Below are 25,673 nucleotides of genomic sequence, written 5' to 3' on the forward strand. Positions count from 1 at the left end.
CTAACAGTAGGTCTTTCATCAAACCATATAAAAGGAAAATGTTGACAGCTTAGTAGTCTAGATAACGTACTGAAAGATAGCAATATTTTACAGACTAGTGCTTCATAGAGCACAGATAAGAAAAGGGCTATTCCTTAAACCAAAAGATGAGTCAGACATCTTCTACCGGCAACGGGCATTCCTCGGGTGAACCCTCACATCCGCCAATTAACGTACCACTTCTTGAAGATATCGCTCCTGAGCTCTCTGACGAACTTGAAGTTCTATGAGTTCAGCTCAGGATGCAGCTAGTTGTTGCTGCAGAGTCTCATTGGTGCGCCTAGTCCTTTCCATAGCCTCTTCGAGTTGGCGAATGCGGACCGTGTTAACGCTAGAGTTGGCATCAATCTCCATGACTCGGTCGATGGATGCTCGACCTTGCTCCACATTCCGAGCAATCCTACGGACCATGACAGGCAAGACTCAGTCAGCTGAGCCACCCTCGCTTAGATTGTAAAAGCTTTGGTCCCCATTGTAAGGTAAAGGTTGACCCTGCTCATCACTCTAATGATTCAAGTTTGTCACCCACAAGGGTGTGGGACCTTGAAATGCTAGTCGGGGGTTGAGATTTGGTACTTGACCCTCTTGGGGTAGGTTGTTGACTTTTGGCTCGGAGTCTAAACCATCAGAAAAGCCTTCAGCGTGGTGATGATCCAAAGGGATTGAATGATCATCTTCTAGCTCTTATTAAAGCCATCTAGCATTGCCTTCGTTTGGGAAGTACAGGTCGCCTGGAGGATGGAATCCATCCATGATATCTATGCGAGAAAAGGGGTATAAGAATCTAATATAAATAGATGTACTACTTAAGATAATTATAAGATGATCCTTACTAGTTACTTCAATACTTGCATTGTGCATACCAGTTATATGAAATCAAAATAGGATAGACCTTCGAATAAGTACCCCTAACTCCAAATCCACAACCAAACAAGGAACAGGAAGTAAAGCAAAGACCATGAATTCTAAGTCTATGACACCTTAATCTCATATAACCTAAGTCTATCCACTTAGCAACTATTGACCTACTTGTAAAGACCTTTTAAGTTCTCAGATAAGAATTGTAGTAACACAAAATACTCCTGTAGTATTTTAGGTTTATGTTTTGTTCTAATGTTCTCATTGTAGTAGTGCTGGTAAGTGTTTAGACTTGTTGCAACCTCACAACCATTCTTAGGAACATGCTAGTCACTCCTCGGAAAATATAGTTGATCAGGCTATATCACTCCCAGATTTGAATATATGTCTGTAAGTCTAATTGTGTTGTTCAACAATCGTAATACTTTTGTTATGTCCTAGTGACACCGATTTTAGTACGAATGCAGGTATGTTTACTTAGTTAAATATTTTATTATTTGAAAGTGTAAACTCTAGGTTAGAGTATTTTAATACCAATGTGTTTATAGTTTGTATATCTTTTATGGGTTGATATATACTCTATTCAATATAAACAATGCTCTGATACCAATCTGTCACACCCCAAAACTGAAATGGTGGAAACGTTCGGGGGTGGAGGACGTCATGTACACTATCACAACACAGAATAATAGTAAACAACCAAACAACATCATCCATTGCGTTAATAATGTATTTTATTACAAGTGTTCTATATAGTTTATAAAACACCAAAATATGAATCAAAATAATAGATGAGTCTTGAATTTGCTCCATCTTCTCAAAAGCTGGCATCGACACCTATCTACTGATGACCTGAGACTACAAGTTATTTTGAAAGAGTTTATCAGCATTAAAGATGGTGAGTTCATAAGCATTTTAGTGTCTTTGTTTGGATGAAAATGTTTGTAAGCATTTGAATGTATAAGTTTGTAAATGTTTGAAATATAGTTTATACATTACCGTTTTTTTTAGAAGATCATAAAGAGAATGCATGGGTAAAATAATACAATATTGTAGTGTTGTATTATAGTAACTACTGTTGTACTTACTACCTTAAAATCGGTTATTTACTAAGGTATAATGTGATTTGATTGTACCACACTATCGACTAAAAACACGACGATGAAAGATGTCGGAAGTAATGACACTTGGCACCCGTAGACCTTCAGGTCCCACTGTAGCTAGCAGCAAGGTGTAGGATAGTCAATCCAGTATAGATCTATATGCAAATTCACGCTCTCCTTCCGAGAGACTCTGGATACAAATCGATCCATGTAGTAATGACATGCCCCGAAACAGTGGTTCACATTTATGTTATAGTATACTTGTATATCTATTGTATATACTAGAGTATTGTATGTTCTCTCTGTCTAGTATGTAGTATGTTCTCTTGTACAATGTAGTGTATGTATTGTTTCTCGTTATAGTATTCTCTATTTGTTTCTCTTTATAGTATGGTTGTATAGTTTTTCATAATAGTAAGTTGTCTTAGTTTCTCATCATATTATATTAGTATAGTTTCTCATAATAGTAAGTATTGACTCATGAATGAACTGACTCATTGTATGCTTCATTGTACTAGAAGTAATGAGTAGTATCTTCCTAAACTATACCTATTATAGTTTACCAGTAGAATTGTTTGTATGACTAAATGTATTGAACTGAGATAAAAGTCTTTTATATCTATACATATATACATAATATATAACTAAGGATCAAATGACACTCGGACAAACAACAAGGTACTCTAAGTCCACAACCAAACAAGGAACATAAAATAAAGTAAGTTATCAGTCATAAGTCCTTCAAACCTTACTTATATTACTATACATGCATCAGACATTGTTTTCACAATATATAAGTTGGAAAGCTGTAAAGGAAAAGGTTTGGCATATAAAAGTAAAGAGTTTAACATGTAAAAGAGTTTGATAAATAGTTTCAAGTACTTTGCTTGATAAAACATTTTTACGAATAGTAAATCCATTTGTTTGATAGTTAGTAATCAAATGTAATTGATATAATAACTATAACGTTTCAACTAGTATTCCCCCCATAAAAGCATTTAAAATCATTTAAAAGGTTGATTAAGGGGTATGAACTCACCTGTAGTGGGTAGATTCGATGAACGAGTGGTATGGGATGCTAGGTGTCAAGTGAAGACTTGAGCACACACAGATCCTAGTTGGCACATAATGGGGTTTAATGCTTGATTGTTGCACAAAAACACTAGAAGATACTTCCTTTCACTTGTTCCTTTGATACATTAAGATTAAAAACACCTAAACGGACTCTAAGAATAGCTAAAAGTTAGCAGAAATAAGTCTAACTTTGATTGAATGTAGGGCGTGTACAAGATAGAAATTTTGGGTTGTGATAGGATTGCGCTAACATCGAACCGACATCCAGAATACACAACACATGACATATAAGCTAGATCTTTATCGGGCTTGCCCTGGCATCGGACTGAAGTTCGGAACATACAAACAAGTACATGCAAGAATCATGAAGACATCAAGCATACAACTTTCCTCGATCTTGTCATGGCATCAGACCGAAGTCCGAAACATATAAGCTACATCGGGCTATCCCCGGCATCAGACCTAAGTCCAGCATATGCTAACATACGTAAATGGGCCAACATTTTTGCCTTCAACCCGTTCCTACTGGAGGAAATCTCACATATCAAACTGGCTGCTGATGTCTCAAGTGAGGAATCTACGATGGCTGCTCCAACGTGTCACACACCCAAACCGGAATGGCGGAAACGTTCGGGGATGGAGGATGTCATGTACATTATCACAATAGTTGCATAATAGTAATCAAAGGAAACACAACCTTTACATTGAATAAGTAAAGTATTTACATTTGTTCGTTACATAGTTTGTATGACATTAGAAATGTATGAATGCATGTATACGACCAGTTGTAGTGTAATGTATTGTATAATAGTAGTGTTTGTATGAAAAACTTTTATGAATGTTTGGATACCACCAGTTGTACTGTAAAGTAGCGTATAATAGTAGTGTTTGTATGAAAACCTTGTATGAATGATTGGATACCACTAACTTTAGTGTAAAGTAGTGTATTGCAGTTTTATTAATTAAAATAAAACCATTGAAGTAGTGTTAATCCCATAAACAATTGTTTTAGTTATACTGTTCTGAGTTCATAAAACCATGCTTGATATGACCTAGTGATGTCTACGACGTTCTTCAGGTGTCTAAAAGTTATGACATTTGTCACCCTAGGCCTACCAGTCTAACTGTAGCTAGCAGTTTAGGTACGGGATTGTCAGTCCTGTATAGATCTATACACAAATCTCACGCTCTCCCTCCATGAGACTCTGGTTATACAATATATGGTTTGGTTCCGTAAACTGGTGGATACAATTGAAGTAATGCCTCACAACTCTGTATTAACTAGTTTACATGTAGTGTTGTAGTGTTCTGTACTTGAAAACTGTATGTATTACCCTCTAGTAGTGTACTTTGTATTGTAAAATAATTATACTTAAATAATTATTTAGTAGTGTAACTCTGTATCAATGAATTAGAGTAGTGTTCCGTAAACTAAACCAATTATAGTTTATATGTTTGTTTCTGAATAGTGTTTCTTGAATTCGTAAAATAGTGTATTGTATCCTAAACTATACCTATTAGAGTTTTGATTGTAGATTCTTGTTTAGTGTATTGATCTCGGTAATAGTGATATAGTGTACCCAGACTACACCAGTTATAGTTTAATTGTATGTTTTGTAATGTACTAAAAACTTTTGCAATTTAGTTGTATAAAGGAAAATACCCTTATGCTCGACATGTTACAAAAGGGTTAAGCTATATGAATATTCAGATGAAATGTAGTGAATGCTCGGTTGAATAAAATTCAAGGTTTTGAAATTGTTTGAAAATGTTTGTATAAAAACACAAAAGTCCTTGTGTTTTACTTGTATCCCCCCCCCCCCCTGAAATCATTGAAAACAGTGAAAATGTAGGGGGTATGAACTCACCATTGGTATGTGTTTGTGTAAGGTTAACGGTGTTGTAGAGATGATCCTCAGGTTGACGTAAGTGGAACTAACAGTATCCAAATAATAGTTAAACACATAATTTTATTTAAATTAGCGAAACCATTAATTAAAGTGTTAGACAACACTTGTTATGTGTTAAGAATGATTACCGAGAGTCGTACAAGTGCTGAGGAGGGATTTTGGGTGGACAAATGGGGTTTTCAGTGTAACCTACACCGAAATCCTTGATTTCAGTCCTAAATTCTCAATCAAGGACCAAATTCTGGCCCTAAAGGGGTTCTCATTCGGAAACAGGATCTCAGTCCTAGGTGTTTTCGGTCACTTTAAGATTTGAAGGCTATTCTTGGTGTTCTTCGTGAAAATATGAAGATTTGAAGGTTTTTGTCTTAAAGGTTTGAGTGTTTTTTGATGATCATTGGGAGCAAAATGAGAGTGTTTTCGAGTATAAAAGGTGAGAAATGATTATGTTTTTGAATGAAAAACTTATATACGGTTTGGTTTTCGGTCGAAAAGGGGGTTCTCGGCGAAATTCATTTGATGTCCGAGAACCGTTTTCGGAAGAGGGGTTTTCGGTTCCGAAAGGAAAAATGTCGATATTCCTTGTATTTTAATCCAAATACTTATATACATAAAATAAAACATTATTTATATAATTTAAATCATATTTATCCCTTATAAATTTAGAAAAAATGAATAAAACCTCGAATTTTATTTATAGCAGTTTGACTTTTATTGGCAAGAAAAATAATGGGTTGTTACATTACCCCGTCATTAGAGGGAATTTCATCTTGAAATTCTTTCTAAAATAAATACATCATGGACCAGGAAAAAGATGCGGGTACTTCTGTTGCATTTGAGCTTCTCGCTTCTGTAACAACCCGAAATTCAGGTACCACCAATTAGCCCTTCATCTTTTATTCATTTTCATTTTTGGGCCTTTGTGTTGGGTGAGTATGCTGGGCATACAAGGAGTACGCTGCGTGTACTCGCACGCCTCATTAAAACGCTTCATCACCTGGGTACGCTGGGCGTACCCAAGGTTACGCCGGGCGTAACCGGTCCAGACCCAAAACCCTAATTTGGGTTGTTGGCTATAAAAGGAATGAGATGGCTTGGTTCCTCAGCCACCATCCTTCAGAAAGAAAACCTAAGAGAGTTGTTCCTTCGTTCATAGCTTGTTTGTGAGTGTTCTAAGCTTTAAGGTGTCATTTCAAGGTAGCAAAAGAGAATAGGAGTCCATTGTGGAGGCTAGAAGTTGGTGTACAAGTGTAGATCTGTGGATAGCAAATGTTGGAGCTTCTTCCTAAGGTAAAAAGTTCAGATCTTGCCTTGTAGTTCTTATGGTATGCTTCATGGACCAATTTCTAGGGTTTTGGTCCCAAAGATGGAGACTTTATGAGCAAGTAGTCTCCATTGGCTTAGATTTATCATATCCTGGTCCATTTGATTTGTATGTTCATAAAAATGTAATCTTGGACGTAAATGATTAGCCATGCATGAGATCTAGATCTTTTGAGTTGAAAAGGAAAGGTATTAGAGAGTGTAGGAGCCTTTACAGCCATGCCAAGGCTTAAAGGTTTCGCCTTTATGGGTTAGGAGGCTTAAAGAGAGCCGGATCTAGAAGTTGAAGAAGTGTCTTAACTATTTAGATCTAGATCTCATGCATGGCTAATCATTTACGTCCGATTGTGGATCAGTGATGTACGCCCCACGTACAGAAGCCGGTACGCCCCGCGTACTATGGTATGTTGACTTTCCTTGACTTTTAGGGTTTTGGTCAACATGTGGAGTTTGACTCAAGGGGGGGGGAGGGTAAAATGGTCTTTTACCCCTATGAGGAATAATAAAAAGGGTGAAGCCTAGTCTTAGAAGTCTATATTAATTAGAGTGATATTTCGTTATGATTAGGCGGGGTTGGGTCTTCGTTTCGAGATTCGGAGATAGGCAGCACGTGAGATTCTAGATTTTCCTCGAGGTGAGTTTTCTCACTATACTGTACCCGGAAGGGTATTATTGTGTGACCGGAAGGTCGGATATGTTATGCGTTGTATGCATTGTATATGATAAGTTAACCGTTTGTATGTGCTATGTATGTTATGCTTGATATGGGCCGAAAGGCATTATGTTATGGTTCGGAAGGCATATATGTTATGGGCCGGAAGGCATTGTGATGTGGACCGTAAAGTCGATGCGGGTAAGGCCGGAAGGTTTACCGGGTCGGGATGGAAGTCCCCTGAGACACATGGACCAGAAGGTCATTGCCTGGAAGGGCGTATGTGCGTAAGTAGTATTTTGGGGAATTCACTAAGCATTTATTCTTACAGTTGTTGTGTTACGTGTTTCAGGTACTAGTGAGGATCGTGGGAAGGCACCGGCGTGATCTGTACACACTATCGGAGGATTTATTTATGATCTTGGGATTTACATGATTTGTATTATGTTATGATACATTGGATTTTATTACTTGATTTGGATGAAAACATGTTTTAAGAAATGAAAATTTTGTTTTGAAAATTCACGTTGTTACAAGTTGGTATCAGAGCCTTGGTTTGAGGTATTTGGTGCACCTTCGGGCGTAACTGAACTCAAATCGAGGATTTGAGAAAAAAATTCAATAATAAAAGCATAAAATTTTATTAGAGATTTTGTGATAACCAAAGAAGAAGCAGTGTGTACGGTCAGCCAGCGCCCGAATGGTAAAATCCCCAAAATACCCTTACAATATGTGTTATGAGATATGTTATGATATGTTATGCATGCTAGAGTAGACTAGGTATTCATATTAGGACTAGAGTGGCCCGATTTGTGATGCCTTAGTCTAAGGGAAACCTACTGCTATGAGATGTCTTGAGAGCGAGTAGATAGCTAGTGCATAGCAAGAATAGAGTACTCGTAATCCGGGGTCCAAGGAGGAGGACTTAGGGTGAATGTTGATGCGGTGTAGTCAGTAGTATAGGGCCCGTACTACTGAAGACACCGGATCAGTGGGTAGTCCAAGTAAGAATCCTTTGGGTATCGGAGGTCGAGTAGGGTTGCGTTATCAAGTGCGAGTATGCTCGATTGAGTCTCTGATATTTTTATGTTGTATTTCAGAGGCATTATGGTTGGGACACGCCACATACTTGGGACGAGCGGTGTGAGTGAAGAGGAGCTTCGTCAGATGATTTACGATGAGGTGGTTGCGGCAATCCAGGCTGAGATTCCGGAGACGTTTGGGTCTATCAGGACCACGCTGATGGAGACTTTCGATGAGCGGTACGCCGTGGTGACTAAGGCTGCAGCTGCTGCAGCTGTGTCTGCTACCAGACCTCAGGGAGGTGACTCGTTGCTATTATGGGAGTTCATCAACACGAAGCCACCTGAGTTTGATGGGACGCAGCATCCAATCGCTGCGATGAGATAGATTGCTAACATTGAGGGATGCTTCTATACGTGTTCATGTTCGGAGCATCTGAGGGTACGGTTCGCTTTGAACCAGCTCCGCCTAGGAGCAAAGGATTGCTAGAAGTTCGTGACGGCGAACTTCACTCTCGCAGAGATTTCAGCCGTGAATTGAGAGAGATTCACTACTATGTTCAGAGACGAGTATGTTCCCCCGGTAGAGAGGGAACGGATGATTCGGGAGTTCTTGAACCTCAAGCAGGGTAACGATTCAGTTGTTGTGGTCACCTGGAAGTTTCATGACAGGGCGATGTTCTGCCCTGAGCAGGTGTCCACTGAACAAAAACGGATGAGCCGATATTTGGGTATTATGAGGAGGGACATTCGGGAGTTCGTATCGAACTCGACATACCAGACATTTGCTAAGCTCCAGGAAAATGCCCGGAAGAGGGAGATCGAGTTGGAGACTCGGGCCAGGGAGGAGGTCGAGTCTCGGCGGGTGGATCGGCGGCCGGCTCAGTCCCAGCCGGCAGCCAAGCGGACCAAGTCCGCCGATTCGAGGACGGGAGGTCAGAAGGGTCGCACTTATGGAAAGTGTGGCAAGGGTCATGAGGGGGCCTGTCGATCAGGTGCTTTCTACAAATGTGGCAAGGAGGGGCACATTGCTAGGGATTGCCCCAAGGGATTTATGGTTTGCTTCCATTGCAACCAGACCGGCCATTGGAGGGCCGAGTGTCCTCAGCTTCACCAGGGATCTGCACCTACTGCTAGGGTTACCGAGACTCGGCCGGCGAAGGCCAACGCTCCGAAGGCTTGTGGGAGAGCTTTACAGTTGACTGTAGAGGAGGTCTGCGTGGCGCCCGATGTCGTGGCTGGTATGTATTCTTTCGTGTATTTACTTTCATGATGAGATATTGTGCTTATATTATGTTATGCATAGGTACTTTTCTTGTGAATTCTGTACCTATCTTGGTATTATTTGACTCGGGTGCGAGTCAGTCTTTTGTATCTTTGACTTTTAGTCAGCACATCGGTATTGATCGGGAGGTGATGAGTCGACCCCTGAGGGTTTCCATAGCTGATGAGAAAGCGGTATACGCCGCCGACGTGATTCGAGGATGTGTGCTCGAAATTTTTGGTGTCAAGTTCCCTATAGATCTGGTTCCTATCGCGATGGGAGATTTTTGTGTCATCGTGGGCATGGACTGGTTGAGTAAGTTTGGAGCGGTCATTGACTGCGAGAGACAGCTGGTGACCATACGAGACCCTAGTGGGGGAGTGCTTACTGTGTATGGCGAGGGGACCTGGTGTGGGTCAACGTTTTGTTCAGCTACCAGGGCGAGACAGAGTTTGCAGCAGGGCTGCAGTGGATTCATAGCCTATGTGATGGACACACGAGTGGCCGCGGGGAGGCCAAATTCGGTTGACGAAGTTCCAGTAGTGTGCGAGTTTCCGGATGTGTTTCCCGAGGAACTTTCGGGTGTGCCTCCGGAAAGGCAAATGGAGTTCCGTATCGATCTGATTCTGGGAGCGGCACCCATCACCAAGGCGCCTTATCGCCTCGCTCCACCAGAGATGCAGGAGTTATCCTCGTAGTTTCAGGAGCTGTTAGGAAAGGGGTTTATTCGACCGAGTAGCTCACCTTGGGGAGCTCCGATTCTTTTTGTCAAGAAAAAGGATGGTTCACACCGGATGTGTATCGATTACTGGGAGTTGAACAAGTTGACGGTCAAGAACCGGTATCCGTTACTTAGGATCGATGATCTGTTCATTCAGTTGCAGGGGGCATCTTGGTTCTCTAAGATAGACTTGAGGTCGGTTATCATCAGATGAGGGTTCGGGATGAAGATATCCAGAAGACTGCATTTAGAACTCGTTATGGACATTACGAGTTTGTGGTGATGCCTTTTGGGCTCACTAATGCCCCGACTGCGTTCATGGATCTTATGAACAGGGTGTGCAGGCCGATGCTGGATCGGTCGGTGATCGTATTCATTGATGATATTTTGGTATATTCGAGGTCTAGAGAATAGCATGAGGAACATTTTAGGGAGATTCTTGGAGTTTTGAGATCGGAGAGGCTGTATGCCAAATTCTCCAAGTGTGATTTCTGGTTACGAGAGGTCCAGTTCCTAGGACATCTTGTTAACCAGAAGGGGATATTGGTCGATCCGGCCAAGATCGAGGCGGTGATGAGATGGGAAGTGTCGAGATCACCCACTGAGATCAGGAGCTTTATGGGATTGGCCAGCTATTATCGGATGTTTATTAGGGATTTCTCCAAGATCGTCGTGCCACTTACCAAGATGACCTAGAAGGGTGTTGCATTTTCATGGGGTCCGGAGCAGCAGTCCTCATTTGAGACCCTTCGTCAGAAGTTGTGCGAGACCCCGATGTTTACACTCCCGTAAGGGATAGGGGATTTTGTGGTATATTGTGATGCATCAATATCTGGGTTAGGGGCAGTGCTTATGCAGAGCGGGAACGTTATAGCGTATGATCGACGCAGCTGAAGCCTCATGAGTCGAGATATCCCACCCACGACCTGGAATTGGGGGCTGTGTTGTTTGCCTTCAAGATCTAGCGACACTATCTATATGGGGTTTGGTTTACCATATACACGGACCACAAGAGTCTGAAGTACTTGATGGATCATCCAAACCTGAATACGCGCCAGAGAAGATGGTTGGATGTGGTGAAGGATTATGATTGTGAGATCCTGTACCACCGGGGCAAAGCTAATGTCGTAGCCGATGCGTTGAGCCGTAGGGCGGAGAGCGCCCCAATCCGAGATGTTTGTATGAGGTTGACGGTGGTGACTTCGATATTAGACACCGTCCGAGGGGCCTAGGCTGAGGCTGCGAGACCAGAATTCGTTACCGATGGTTGGCGACTTATGACATTTCAGGGTCGGATTTGGGTACCGTTTGTGGGCGGGACGCATACCGTTTTGATGAAAGAAGCACATCGATCGAAGTTCTCGATCCATCCTAGGGCTACTAAGATGTATTTGGACCTAAAGAAGGAGTATTGGTGGCCCTGTATGAAGAGGGATGTTGCATGGTTCGTCGAGAGGTGCCTGACTTGTCGTCAGGTTAAGGCCGAGCACCAGCATCCGCATGGTAAGTTGCAGCCGTTGGAGATTCCCGAGTGGAAGTGGGAACAGATTACCATGGATTTTATCACCAAATTGCCAAGGACTGCGAGAGGGTTCGATGCAATTTGGGTGATTGTGGATAGATTGACGAAGAGCGCTCATTTTCTTGCTATCAGTGAGAGCTCTTCTGCGGAGAGGTTGGCAGAGTTATATGTGAGGTAGGTGGTATCGCGGCACGGGGTTTCGATGTCGATCGTTTTAGATCGGGGCATACGATTTACTTCCAGATTTTGGAAGAAGTTTCACGAGGAGTTGGGTACGAGACTGCATTGCAGTACCGCATAGCACCCGCAGACGGACGAACAAAGTGAGCGGACGATTTAGATGCTCAAGGATATGCTCCGAGCATGTGTTTTGGATTTTGGAGAGAGTTGGGACACCTATTTACCCTTGGTAGAGTTTTCGTACAACAACAGCCATCATTCGAGCATTGGTATGCCACCCTTTGAGCTGTTGTATGGGAGAAGGTATCGAACCCCCATCTGCTGGGGAGAGGTGGGGCAACGGGTAATGGATAGTGTGGAGATTGTGCTTCAAAAGACCGAGCAGATACAACAGGTTAGGCAGAGATTGTTGACCGCTTAGAGTCGCCAGAAGAGTTATGCAGACAAGCATCGGTCCGAGCTCGAGTTTCAGGTTGGTGACCTTGTACTCTTAAAGGTCTCTCCTTGGAAAGGAGTGATTCGATTCAGGAAGAGGGACAAGTTGGGACCTCGATATATTGGACCTTTTAGGTTAATCTCAAGGGTAGGCAGGGTAGCCTACCATTTAGATCTACCTGCAGAGCTGGGTCAGATTCACGACACCTTTCATGTGTCACAGTTGAGGAAATGTATTGCTGACGAGTCGACAATGGTACCATTAGAGGATATTCAGGTGGATGCAGGCCTGAGCTATGTTGAGAGACTAGTGGCAATTAGGGATCGAAAGGTTAAGGTTCTGAGGAATAAGGAAGTACCCTTGGTACAAGTGCAGTTCCAGCATTGGAAGGGGTCCGAGCTGACATGGGAGTCCGAGTCGGAGATGCGGGAGCAGCATCCAAAATTGTTTCGGTATAAGACTTCGGGGACGAAGTTTGGTTCTAGTGGGGGAGAATTGTAACAGTCCGAAATTCAGGTACCACCAATTAGCTCTGCATCTTTTATTCATTTTCATTTTTGGGCCTTTGTTTTGGGTGAGTATGCTGGGCATACAAGGAGTACGCTGCGTGTACTCGCGCGCCTCATTAAAACGCTTCATCACCCGGGTACGCTGGGCGTACCCAAGCCGGGCGTAACCGGTCCAGACCCAAAACCCTAATTTAGGTTGTTGGCTATAAAAGGAATGAGATGGCTTGGTTCCTCAGCCAGCATCCTTCAGAAAGAAACCCTAAGAGAGTTATCCCTTCGTTCATAGCTTGTTTGTGAGTGTTCTAAGCTTTGAGGTGTCATTTCAAGGTAGCAAAAGAGAATAGGAGTCCATTGTGGAGGCTAGAAGTTGGTGTACAAGTGTAGATCCATGGATAGCAAAGGTTGGAGCTTCTTCCTAAGGTAAAACGTTCAGATCTTGCCTTGTAGTTCTTATGGTATGATTCATGGACCAATTTCTAGGGTTTTGGTCCCAAAGATGGAGACTTTATGAGCAAGTAGTCTCCATTGGCTTAGATCTATCATAATCCTGGTCCATTTGAGTTGTATGTTCATAAAAATGTAATATTGGATGTAAATGATTAGCCATGCATGAGATCTAGATCTTTTGAGTTGAAAAGGAAAGGTATTAGAGAGTGTAGGAGCCTTTACAACTATGCCAAGGCTTAAAGGTTTCGACTTTATGCGTTAGGAGGCTTAAAGAGAGCCGGATCTAGAAGTTGAAGAAGTGTCTTAACCATTTAAGACCATAAATAAGGTGTGGCTGAATATTGGTATTACACTGGGCGTAACTCCCAGTACGCGCAGCGTACGGGGTTGAGACCCCGATTGTGGATCAGTGATGTACGCCCCGCGTACAGAAGCCGGTTTGCGCCGTGTATTGTGGTATGTTGACTTTCGTTGACTTTTAGGGTTTTGGTCAACATGTGGACTTTGAGTCAACGGGGGGTAGAATGGTCTTTTACCCCTCTAAGGAATAATAAAAAGGGTGAAGCCTAGTCTTAGAAGTCTATATTAATTAGAATGATATTTTGTTATGATTAGGCAGGGTTGTGTCTTCATTTCGAGATTCCGAGATAGCGAGCACGTGAGATTCTAGACTTTCCTCGAGGTGATTGTTCTCACTATACTATACCCGGAAGGGTATTATTGTGTGACCGAAAGTTCGGATATGTTATGTGTTGTATGCATTGTATATGATAAGTTAACCATTTGTATGTGCTATGTATGTTATGCTTGATATGGGCGGAAGGCATTATGTTATGGGCCGGAAGGCATATATGTTATGGGCCGGAAGGCATTGTGATGTGGACTGTAAGGTCAACGCGGGTAGGACAGGAAGGTTTACCGGGTCGGGACGGAAGTCCCCTGAGACATATGGACCGAAAGGTCATATCCTAGAAGGGCGTATATGCGTAAGTAGTGTTTTGGGGAATTCACTAAGCATTTATGCTTATAGTTGTTGTGTTACGTGTTTCAGGTACTAGCGAGGACCATGGGAAGGCACCAGCGTCATCTGTACACACTATCGGAGGATTTATTTATGATATTGGGATTTACATGATTTGTATTATGTTATGATACATTGGATTTTATGACTTGATTTGGATGAAAACATGTTTTAAGACATGAAAATTTTGTTTTGAAAATTCACGTTGTTACAGCTCCCAAGTGAATTCATGTCCCCGCCTGGCATTCCAGCGAACCTGCAATATCGGTATGTGAATTTGTTTCGTTTGTTTGACTTCCTTATCCATGATCTCTACTGGTTCTTCCATGAAGTTAAGATTCTCGTTTATCTCGATTTCATTCAGTGGAATAACGAAAGTCTCGTCGGATAGACACTTCTTTAGCTTTGCCATATGGAAGACAGGATGCATGTTGCTAAGCTCTTGTGGTAGACGTAATTTGTAGGCTACTAGGCCGATTCTAGCAAGAATATCAAATGGCCTGATGTATCTTGGATTTAGCTTTCCACGCTTTCCGAAGTGTATCAGGCCTTTCCAGGTAGAGACCTTGACTAAAACGCGGTCACCAACCTAGAATTACAAGGGTTTTTGTCTCTTGTCTGCATAGCTCTTTTGTTTTTCTCTAGAGGCTTTGAGTCGTTCTTGGATTTGTACGATCTTTTCTATGGTTTCTCAAATGATTTCTGGGCCAGTGAGACTGCTATCAGAGATTTGTCCCTTAACTAGTTGTGTGTCACCCACTTCAGCCCAGTATAGAGGCGATCTATACTTACGGCCATAAAGGGCTTCAAACGGGGCAGCCTTGATGCTAGAATGGTAGCTGGTGTTGTATCAAAACTCGAAAAGTGGAAAATAGGTATCCCATGCCTTACCAAAGTCGATAACACATGCTCTTAGCATGAATTCTAGTGTTTGAATAGTTCTCTCACTCTGCCCATCAGTTTGTGGATGGTAGGTTGTACTCATATCCAGCCTAGTTCCAAGAGCCTTCTGAAGTAACTGCCAAAGTCACGAGGTGAATCTATTATCTCTATCTGAGATAATAGATTTGGGCACACCATGCAGTCATACTATCTCTAGGATGTAAGTTTGGGTCGGCTTCTCCATCTTGTCTATTTTTCTTTGAATGACAGGAAGTGGGCGGACTTGGTTAATTTGTCGATGGTAACCTAGATAGTGTCATGACCACCCAGAGTCTTGGGTAACTTGGTTATAAAGTCCATTGTAATCCGCTCCCACTTCCACTCAGGTAATTCTGGTTGTTGAAGTAAACATAAGGGCTTTTGATATTCTACCTTGACTTTGACGCAAGTTAGACACTTGCCCACATAGGTAGCAATCTCGGATTTCATGATTGGCCACCAATAGAGTTTCTTGAGATCCAGATACATCTTATTTGAACCAGGGTGAATGGAGTATCAAATTTTGTGGGCTTCATTCATGACAACCTCCCTGTAACCACCGAACTTTAGGGTCCAGATTCGGTTCATGGAATAACGAACTCCGTCTCCCTTGATCTCAAAGTTCTTCTCCGTCTCCCTTGATCTCAAAGTTCTTCTCCATTCTTCTTAAAGTTTCACTCACCACATTTTCAGGTTTTAAAGCTTCTAGCTGAGCCTCTTTGATTTGTGTGGATAGGTGTCAATGGATTGTCATGGTTAGTGTCTTCACCCTACGACCTGAGTACTCCTTTCGACTAAGGGCATCTACTACTACATTGTCTTTATTGGGATGATAGCGAATTTCGCATTCGTAATCATTGAGAAACTCTACCCATCATCGTTATCTTATGTTAAGTTCCTTCAAATCAAAGATGTGTTGAAGGATTTTCTGGTCGGTGAAGATAGTGCGCTTGGTTCCATGAAGGCAATGTCTCTAGCTTTTTAGTGCAAAGACCACTTCTCCCAACTCAACATCGTGAGTGGAGTAGTTGACTTCGTGTGCCTTAAGATGTCTTTAGGAATAAGCAATAACTTTTCCTCACTGCATAAGCATACAACCTAGCCCCTAACTGGATGCATCGCAGTAGACAAAGAAGACCTCTATCCCTTTTGGAATAGACAAGATATGTGCGCTGCACAGGGCTCACTTCAGTTTCTGGAACGCAATGTCTTTTTTACTCACCAACTAAAACTTACATCCTTCTGACTTAGGGCAGTAAGAGGTTTAGCGATTATAGAGAAATTTTGTATGAATTTGCGATAGTAGCCAGCAAGACCCAAGAATTGACGAATTTTTGTGGGTGTTCTTGGTGCTGACCAATTCTCGATTGCCTTTATTTTGGATGGGTCCACGTGTACGCCTTCTTTGCTAACCACATGACCTAGGAAAGTTACCTTCCTAATCCAAAACTCGCACTTTGAGAATTTCACATATAGTTTTTATGTCCTTAATGTTTCTACACTTATCTCAAGTGTTGACTATGTTCTTCCTTTATTCGTGAATAGACAAGTATATCATCTATGAATACTATCACAAAATTTTCTAGTAAGGGTCGGCACACCCGATTCATCAAGTCCATGAACATGATGGGTGCGTTGGTTAGATCAAAGGGCATCACTACAAACTCGTAGTGACCGTATCGAGTTCTAAAGGTTGTCTTAGGAACATCACTCTCCTGGAATCATAATTGATGGTACCCTGATCTTAGGTCTATCATTAAGAAGTAGCTTGCTCCCTGAAGTTGATCAAATAGGTCTTCTATTCTGGGTATAGGGTAGCGGTTCTTAAAGGTAAGCTTGTTCAGTTCACGGTAGTTTATGCACATTCGAAAAGATCCATCCTTCTTCTTTACGAACAATACCGGTGCTTCCCAGGGTGAGAAGATTGGACTAATAAATCCCTTATTGAGCAGTTCGTTTAGTTGGCTGGATAGTTCCTGCATCTCTGCTGGTGCTAGACGATTCGGGGATTTAGCTACGGGAGTAGCTCCAGGAATAAAGTCAATTCGGAACTTGACTTGTCATTCAGGAGGGACTCCTGGAAGATCTTCAGGGAAGATATCAGGAAAGTTGCAAACTTTGGGGATGTTCTTGAGATCTTTAACTTCTTTTTTTTCATTAACTACATGAGCTAGGAACGCATGACACTCCTTTCGAAGTTATTTTGAGCTTTGATGCACGAAATGATGTGAAGGTTCGTGCTGAGTTTGTCTTCATAGATAACAAGGGCTTCACCATTTCGCAGATTGAGGTGAATGGCTTTTTCATAACAAAGAATATCAGCATGATGAGGACTTAGCCAATCCATGCCGATGATGACATCAAAGCTCTTTATAGAGACCGGCATAAGATCGATTGGAAAGGAATTATTGTTTAGAGTGAGGGTGCATCCTATGAATATGCCATTATTTCTCTCTTTCTTTTCATTATCCATCTCGACAATGAACGTTTCGTTTAGTGGATGGGATTTGTGTTTGAGTAAGTATTTGAATTTATGACTAACAAAACTCCTCTCCACGACACTATCAAAGAGAATGCATGCATAAAAGTTGTCGAGGAGGAATATACCCGTGACTACGGTGGGATCTGCAACTACCTCCTCCTGACCCATGGCTAGCACTCTTATAGTGTGCGGTTTCACCACACCCATAATAAGCTTGGCCTATTCCAGCTCCAGGGGTCTGATCATTAGATTGCATAGGTGTCTTGTAGAAACAGTTTGTATGCCCCTTCTTGTTGTAGCTAGTGCATTGAAATTCTCAACAAGGCCCATGATGATCGAAATTGCATTTGTCGTACCATAAATTCTAACATATCGACAGGTAGGTGCTTGAGTAGTGGGAACAGCAGCAGGAATGGTAGCAGCATGGACAGCCATTGTTTGTTGTTTCTTTGAGGGCTCCTGTGAAGATTGGCCCTTTCATTTGTTCCCGAACATTTTCTTTCCATCACTTTCTTTAGGTGGATCAGGAGCGGCTGACACAGAATCTTGGCGATCTCCATGATCTATTAGTGTCTGTGCTAGACGTTTCGCACTATCGAATGTAAGTGGGTTGGCTGCTAGAACATTCCCTTGAGTAAGGGGGAGTCAATCCCCATATCTATCTCTCGACCTTCTTACTCTCCGAGGTGACCATCCGGAGACATAGAAGATCCAGTTCACTGAACATAGCGGTGTAAGCAGCAATATCGGAGCCCTTCATCTTCAGACTCCAGAGCTCTTGCTCTAGTTTTTGCATTTTGCCCTGCGGGCAGTATTTGGCAAGCATCAGTTCTTTCAAATCGTCCCAACTCATAGCATTAGCTATCGGTAGAGTCAGGGATTTGACTTAGATGTTCAACCAAGTTAATGCTCTATCAGTGAAGGTGCATCCTACAAATTTTACTTTGCTTGTCTCAGGGCATGCGCGGATCTCAAATATTGATTCGGTTTTCTTGAACCAATGAGTTAGGGCAATGACACCTCCAGTGCCACCGAAGGATCGAGGTTTGGCATTGGTGAAGTACTTATATGAACACTCCCTCAGGTGTCCATGACTGTCTCCCAGATTAGAAGGGTGCGCACCACTATCGGTCCCGCTGGTGCCACTCACGTTTATTTGATTCATGTTTGCTACCATGACAGTGGTTGCTGCTGCTTGGAACACAGCACGGTCGTACTGAGGAGGTGGCGGGGGTGGATTATTGTTCTTTCTGTTGTGCTTCTTCAAAGGCATCTTTCTCTAAAATAATTATAGAGAAAAATAATGATAAGTCCTCTATAGTAGTTACGAGTCAGGTGATGTTGAACATGGTATATCTTATCCTGATAGTTATAGTGTTCTATTAAGCGATTTACAGTGGAAGTCTACTAGTGTAAGTAAACAATCGCCTTGAAATTAATAGCAACACTTGGAATGAATTTCGTATGATGTGATTTGTGCCTGATCCCTCTATAATCAAATAGTGTACACAGATTATATATAACCAAAATCAAATAGGACTTCGATTAAGTGATCCTACTCTAAGACCACAACCAAAAAAGGAACATGAGGTAAAGCTAAATCACCTATTCTAAGCCTATAAAACCTTAATTATATATAACTTATATGTACACACTTAGCAGTTATAGATCTATCAGTAAAAGTTCTTTATTTTCACGTGTATGGCTCTAGTATTATAGTGCTACAAAATACTCCTATAGTATTTTTAAATGTATGTTCAGTTCTAGTGTTCCTCTTGTATGTATTGTTGGTAAGTTTTTGACTTGTTGCTATGCCACAATCACTCCCAAACACATGTTGGTCGTATCTCAAATAAATATAGTTGATTAGGATATATTTATCCCAGATATGATTACATAACTTTCCAGGTTTAACCGTAGTGCCCAACATCTAAATACTTTTGTTTTATTTGTGGTACTGTTTCTAGTATGTATGTATACTTGTATACGGTTTTAAAAGTATACTTTTAGTTCAGAGAGCTTCGACCCCATAGTGTTTATAGTTGTATATCATGTATAGTTTGATATACTTAGTTCACTATAAACAATGCTCTGATATCAATCTGTCACACACCCAAACTGGAACGGAGGAAACGTTCGGCGGTGGAGGACGTCATGTATAGTATCACAATGGTTGCATAATAGTAATCAAATCAAACCCAACCATTACATTGAATAACTAAAGTATTTACATCTATTTGATACATAGTTTGTATGACATCAAAAATGTATAACAAAAGTGTAAAAGACGCGCCTCTAAAGCTTTGTCTTCTCAAAACTTGCGGGTATACCTGGCTACCGGTTCCCTGAGAATACAAGTGGTTTTGAATGTGTATCAACATTTAAGTTGGTGAGTTCATAAGTATGTTTTAGTGATGGAAAACCTGTCTTTGTACTTTGAAAATGCTAGTATGTTTCTCCAGAAAATCCAATATTTTCTACAGTGATTGTAATATAGTCATGTATGTTCCTGGTAAATGTATTTTGTATTAGAGTACTTAGTACTAAAAAATAGTGTACTTTATCGGGTTTTGTAGTGTATCATAGTAGTGTTTGTATGAAAACCTTGTATAAATGCTTAGATACAACTAGTTCTAGTGTAAAGTATTGTATAATAGTAGTGTTTGTATGAAAACCTGGTATGAATGCTTGCATACCACCAGCTGCAGTGTAAAGTAGTGTACTGTAGTTTTATGAATTAAAATAAAACCATTGAAGTAGTGTTAAGCGCGTAAGCAATTGTTTTAGTTATATTGTTGTGCGTTTCATATAACCATGCTTTATATGACCTAGTGACCTCTACGACGTTCTTCAGGCGTTAGAAATTTATGACATTTGTCACCCTAGGTGTGCCGGTCTAACTGTAGCTAGTAGTTTAGGTGTGGGATTGTTAGTCCCATATAGATCTATACACAAATCTCACGCTCTCCCTCCAGGAGACTTTGGTTATACTGTATAGGATTTACTTTCCTACCCTGATGGATACAATTGAAGTAGTGCCTCATAACCCTATATTAACTAGTTTATGTGTAGTATTGTAGTGTTATGTACTTGAAAACTGTATGTATTACCCTGTAATGTTGTATTTTGTATTATAAAATAATTATACTTAAATAATTATTTAGTAGTGTAACTCTGTATCAATGTATTAGAGTAGTGTTTCGGAAACTATATCAACTATAGTTTATATGTTTGTTTCTGAATAGTGTTTCTTGAATTTGTAAAATAATGTATTGTGTCCTAAACTATACCTATTATAGTTTTGATTGTAGATTCTTGTTTCATGTATTGAACTCTGTAATAGTGATATAATGTATACATACTATACTAATTATAGTTTAATTGTATGTTCTGTATTGTACTGAAAACTTTTTCAGTTTAATTGTATGAAGGAAAATATCCTTATGCTCGAAATGTTATAAAAGGGTTAAGTTATATTAATATTTAGATGAAATGTAGTGAATACTTTGTTGAATCAATTTCAAAGGTTTTGAAATTGTTTGAAAACGTTTGTATAAAAACACAAAAGTCCTTGTGTTTTACTTGTATTCCCCTGAAATCATTAAAAACAGTGAAAATATAGGGGTATGAACTCACCTTTGGTATGTGTTTGTGTAAGGATAGCGGTGTTGTAGAGATGATCCTCGGGTTGAAGTAAGCAAAATTAATGGTATCCTAATAATAGTTAAACACATAATTGTATTAAAATTAGCGAAACCATAATTAAAGTGTTAGAAAACACTTATTTTGTGTTAAGAATGATTACCAAGAGTCGTACAAGTGTTGAGGAGGGATTTTCAATGGACAAATGGGGTTTCCGTTGTAACCTCCACCAAACTCCTTGATTTCGTTCCTAAACTCTCAACCGAGGACCAGGTTCTCAGCCCTAAAGGGGTTCTCGGCCGGAAACAAGTTCTCGGTCCTGGGTGTTTTCGGTCACTTTAAGATTTGAAGGCTGTTTTTGGTGTTCTTGGTGAAAATATGAAGATTTGAAGGTTTTCTCTTGAAGGTTTGAATGTTCTTGGATGATCGTTGTGAGAAAAATGAGAGTGTTTACAAGTGTAAAAGGTGAGAAATGATTAAGTTTTTGAATGAAAAACTTATATATGGTTGGGTTTTCAGCCGAAAAGGGGGTTCTCGGCCGAAATCCATTTGTTTTCCGAGAACCATTATCGGTAGAGGAGTTTTTGGTTCCGAAGGGAAAAAATATCGATTTTAATTGTATTTTAATCCAAATACTTATATACATAAAATAAAACATAATTTATATAATTTAAATCCTATTTATCTCTTATGAATTCAGCAAAAATGAATAAAAGCTCAAATTTTATTTATAGTTGTTTGACTTTTATTAGCTAAAAAAATAATGGGTTGTTACACAACGACTCCCCGGCTACATCTACAAAATATTTAGTCAAAAACTGAAAATCTATCTAATGGTAAAATGACCATTTTACCCCAGGTCAAAGTCAACGCTTTGATCAAAGTGTACATTATGAGTTAACCAACTCATCGATTCAACCCTTCAACTCGTCAATATCTTTAACTCAGAAATCCTTAAATCGCAACTAAACTCGCCAAGTCATTCCTCCAACTCGTCAAGTCCTATCGAGCTGCTCATGGTCGTGACTTGGCAAATCAACTCATCGAGTTTCTATATAGACTCGTTGAGTTCTACCTTAAACTGGAGCGGGACAACACAACCCTATTCTCTAGATCTAAAGTCCATACTTCGCTTGTTCATTGGAAATGATCCTTTGAAGGGTAAAGTATCCAACTTTACCCATTGATAGCCCTTCTTAAAGGGTTTATCAAGAACCCTGATTCTTTTAGATCATATATCTTGTCCAAAAAGCATTAATATCCCAAACCAAAGCATGAAAACCTAGATCTAGGGCCTAAATGCCAGTTAATCACGTGAAGTATCAAGCTTCTTTCCATGCATGATCTTTTAGGGCTAAAAAGGCCATATAAATGCTTAAAAGTTTGCATGGGGCATCCGGTTGGATTAATGTCTAAGCTCATAACTATATTTGGTATGTACTTGACCTGGTTGTAGCATGGTCCTTTTGGGTTACCTTCACCAGAGTAACTTAACTGGATGATTAATGGAGAAAGAGGTTATTATGATTTATTAATATATTATATGAATAATATATTAAAAGAGAAATCATATTTGTTTAATTAATATTGCTCAAGAATTAATTTTGTGATCAAAAGAGATTAATTAAACTATGCGGACTGAAATTGTAATTATAAGATAATTGGAATTTAGGATGTGGATCCCTTAAGCAAGGGATGGACGAAATCTTATGGGAGCCCATAAGGATTTCGTCCAAGGGGCTTGATTCTGGAAGATTCCTATGGGCTGTTGTAACGCCCGCAGATCCGGGCTAGTCAATTTAGAGGCAATAGGGGTCGAAAACAACTTTTCTATAAAAAGATTATTTAGAATAAATAATCTTAACCAAGTTGTAGAATATGTCACAAGGTTTCCGTACATATAAAGAACGCCGAAATCCGAGTTATAACGAAGAAGTTATGACCCGTCGAAGTTTCGCGTTCGGAACCGGCACAGCGCCGGGAAGCGTAAAAGAGTAAATTTATGATAGAGAGAGATTTAGCCTTAGTGCTCTAAACGAAAGTCGTAGAATATGTTAAACTAAGAACATCGATAAAAAGAATGCCCAAATCTGACTTCGTATGAAGAAGTTGTGATTTTTCGAAGTTTCGGCTTAGCGGTGTACAACCCGAAGTTCGAGTATTAGATCGAGCGGTTTTTAGCCGACACAACCTAAACGAATCGAAGATCTCATTATTAGTAGCGTAATGATAAAAAGACAGACGAAAATGCACATCGGATAAAAAAGTTATGAGATTTTAACGGACCAATCCTGTCCCGGCCTGTTAAAAATATAACTTTAAAAATAAAGTCAAAATTAGCCGACGGAGTCTAAACGAAAGTTGTAGAGTACGTCTCCACCTACGCGTGGATATAAATAATGTCAAAAACGGAGTTCGTATGAGCGAGTTACAAATTATAATAGTATATTTACGTATTAAAATAAAGTATAAATCATATATGCGTACACATATATATACATATGTATATATCATTAGAAAGGTATCGACGATGCGGTCATTATAAGACTAATGTTGAGTTCTTTCGACATTAGTTTAGTGCAAATATCGTTAAATCTATTTAAAATAGTATTATAAAGGTGTGTTTAGTTGTTTATATAACTATAAGGTCATTAAGTAATTATGGAGGGTAGTTTTTGTAAATTCAATTACTATAAATAAGAGGCTTGGGCTCTTATATTTTTTGCACCATTCTCTTGATTCAAGAGTCTTTCTCTCCTTATCCCCCGAGCATTTCGGTCCCTCGTGATTCGACTTCTCTTTCTGTAGTTTTAGTATAGTAAGGTGAGCGCTGAAGTGTTGCACGAATCTTTCTTAGAAAGATTCAGCGACGAAGTTCTGCCCCTGCAGAGCCCGACTCCTAGCTAAAATCCCCTTGAAAGTAAGTTATGCTTACCCTATTTTAAATATAGTTTATATTTAAAATTAGTATTGTTATTATAAATTTGTAATAAATATTTGAGCTATTATTATGACTTATATAAGTGTCGTTATAATATCTTTTTAACTACTCGCGGTACGGGGAATCTGGCTTAAAGGGTCGCATAGGGTTGTTGGATTTCAGAAGTGTTATACGCCAAAATGGTCCTGCCCTCCGGTGTTTTATGTCTGGCCCCTGTCTGTATATAGTAGTTGGAAAGTATTGTTTAAACGCTTATATAATAATAATAATAATAATAATAATAATAATAATAATAATAATAATAATAATAAGACTAATAATTAGTCACGGTAATATTAGACTAAAATCTAGTGGTGATAATACTAGGTTTCGTCAAAGGAAATTATTTTAAAGTAAACGAAGCGTTGTCCGAGTACCGAGTCACCACCTTCTCAAGTGAGTGCATAGTCCCTTTCATCTTACACATAGATATGAAGTATTTTAATATAAATTACATGCTATGTGTGCATATTGTCTGAATACTTACTGTCTATGCTGAGTGAAAGATTTTATACATGTTTTAAATGATTTAAACCATATATGTATTTTATATCTACGAAAATGTTGGGGTAAAACATGGGTAGATATAATAGATGAAATATGAGTTGGATGATGAGTTGAGAGGTGATATAGACTATAAGGTGTGGGTGAGAGGTGTACGATGTGAGAAGCCTTTTTCCCAAACGATGTCCCCGTCATTCAGCAGAGTATGGATGACAACCACGGACTATCCTAGATAGTCCAGTGGAACACTATCAGGCTCGCAACCTGTAGGTGTTGTGAACGATGTGTTCACCCGGTGTACTCTAAACCTTGGTGATCATGCAAACTTGATACCTAGACCCTGGCGATCATGCAGACTTGGTGCCAAAACCTTGGCAACTATGCAGACTTAGTGCCTATTGTATAAATTCTGGCGACTATGCAGACTTAGTGCCTAAACCCTGGTGACGATGGACTTCGTGCCGATTCCTTAGGATGATCCTTAGGAATGTATGAACGAGGAATAGTTGATTCTTAGGGTAGATCGTTAAGAATAAAGAAGATAATAGGGATGGGTAATTGGGTTGATTGTTTGATTGTTTGAAAATAATAATTATATTATTGTGGGTTGAAAACCCTATGTACTCACCAAGTTTCCCAACCTGACCCACTCAGTTTATTTATATCACAGGTGTTGATATAAAGTCACATTACACTGAGAGATTTAAAGAGATGTAGATCACTAGTGTAAATAAATGTAAGTTATGTTTATGCTTATGTTTCTGTATTAACGATGACATCCCAAATGTTTTAAAATGAATAAAATACGTTTCTTCGAAAAAGTTTTAAAAACGTATTTATCATGTTTTTCTGGGAACAAATTCCGCAACATTTTTATTAAAAGAAGTACTCTGATTTTTATAAAACATAAACAAAAATCGGTCTTTTCTGGCCGTGAAAATGGGGATGTCACAGCTGCTTAGGGCTTAAGCAACCAGGTAAGGGATTTTACTGAAACCCTAATTCTATAGTTATATAAAGACCCCTTTGACATCCAAAAATCGGCAGTTGAACCCTAAAGATCATA

Source organism: Lactuca saligna, chromosome 5 (genome assembly GCF_052625555.1).
Source record: "Lactuca saligna cultivar CGN05327 chromosome 5, ASM5262555v1, whole genome shotgun sequence".
In the NCBI taxonomy this organism is placed as follows: Eukaryota; Viridiplantae; Streptophyta; class Magnoliopsida; order Asterales; family Asteraceae; genus Lactuca; species Lactuca saligna.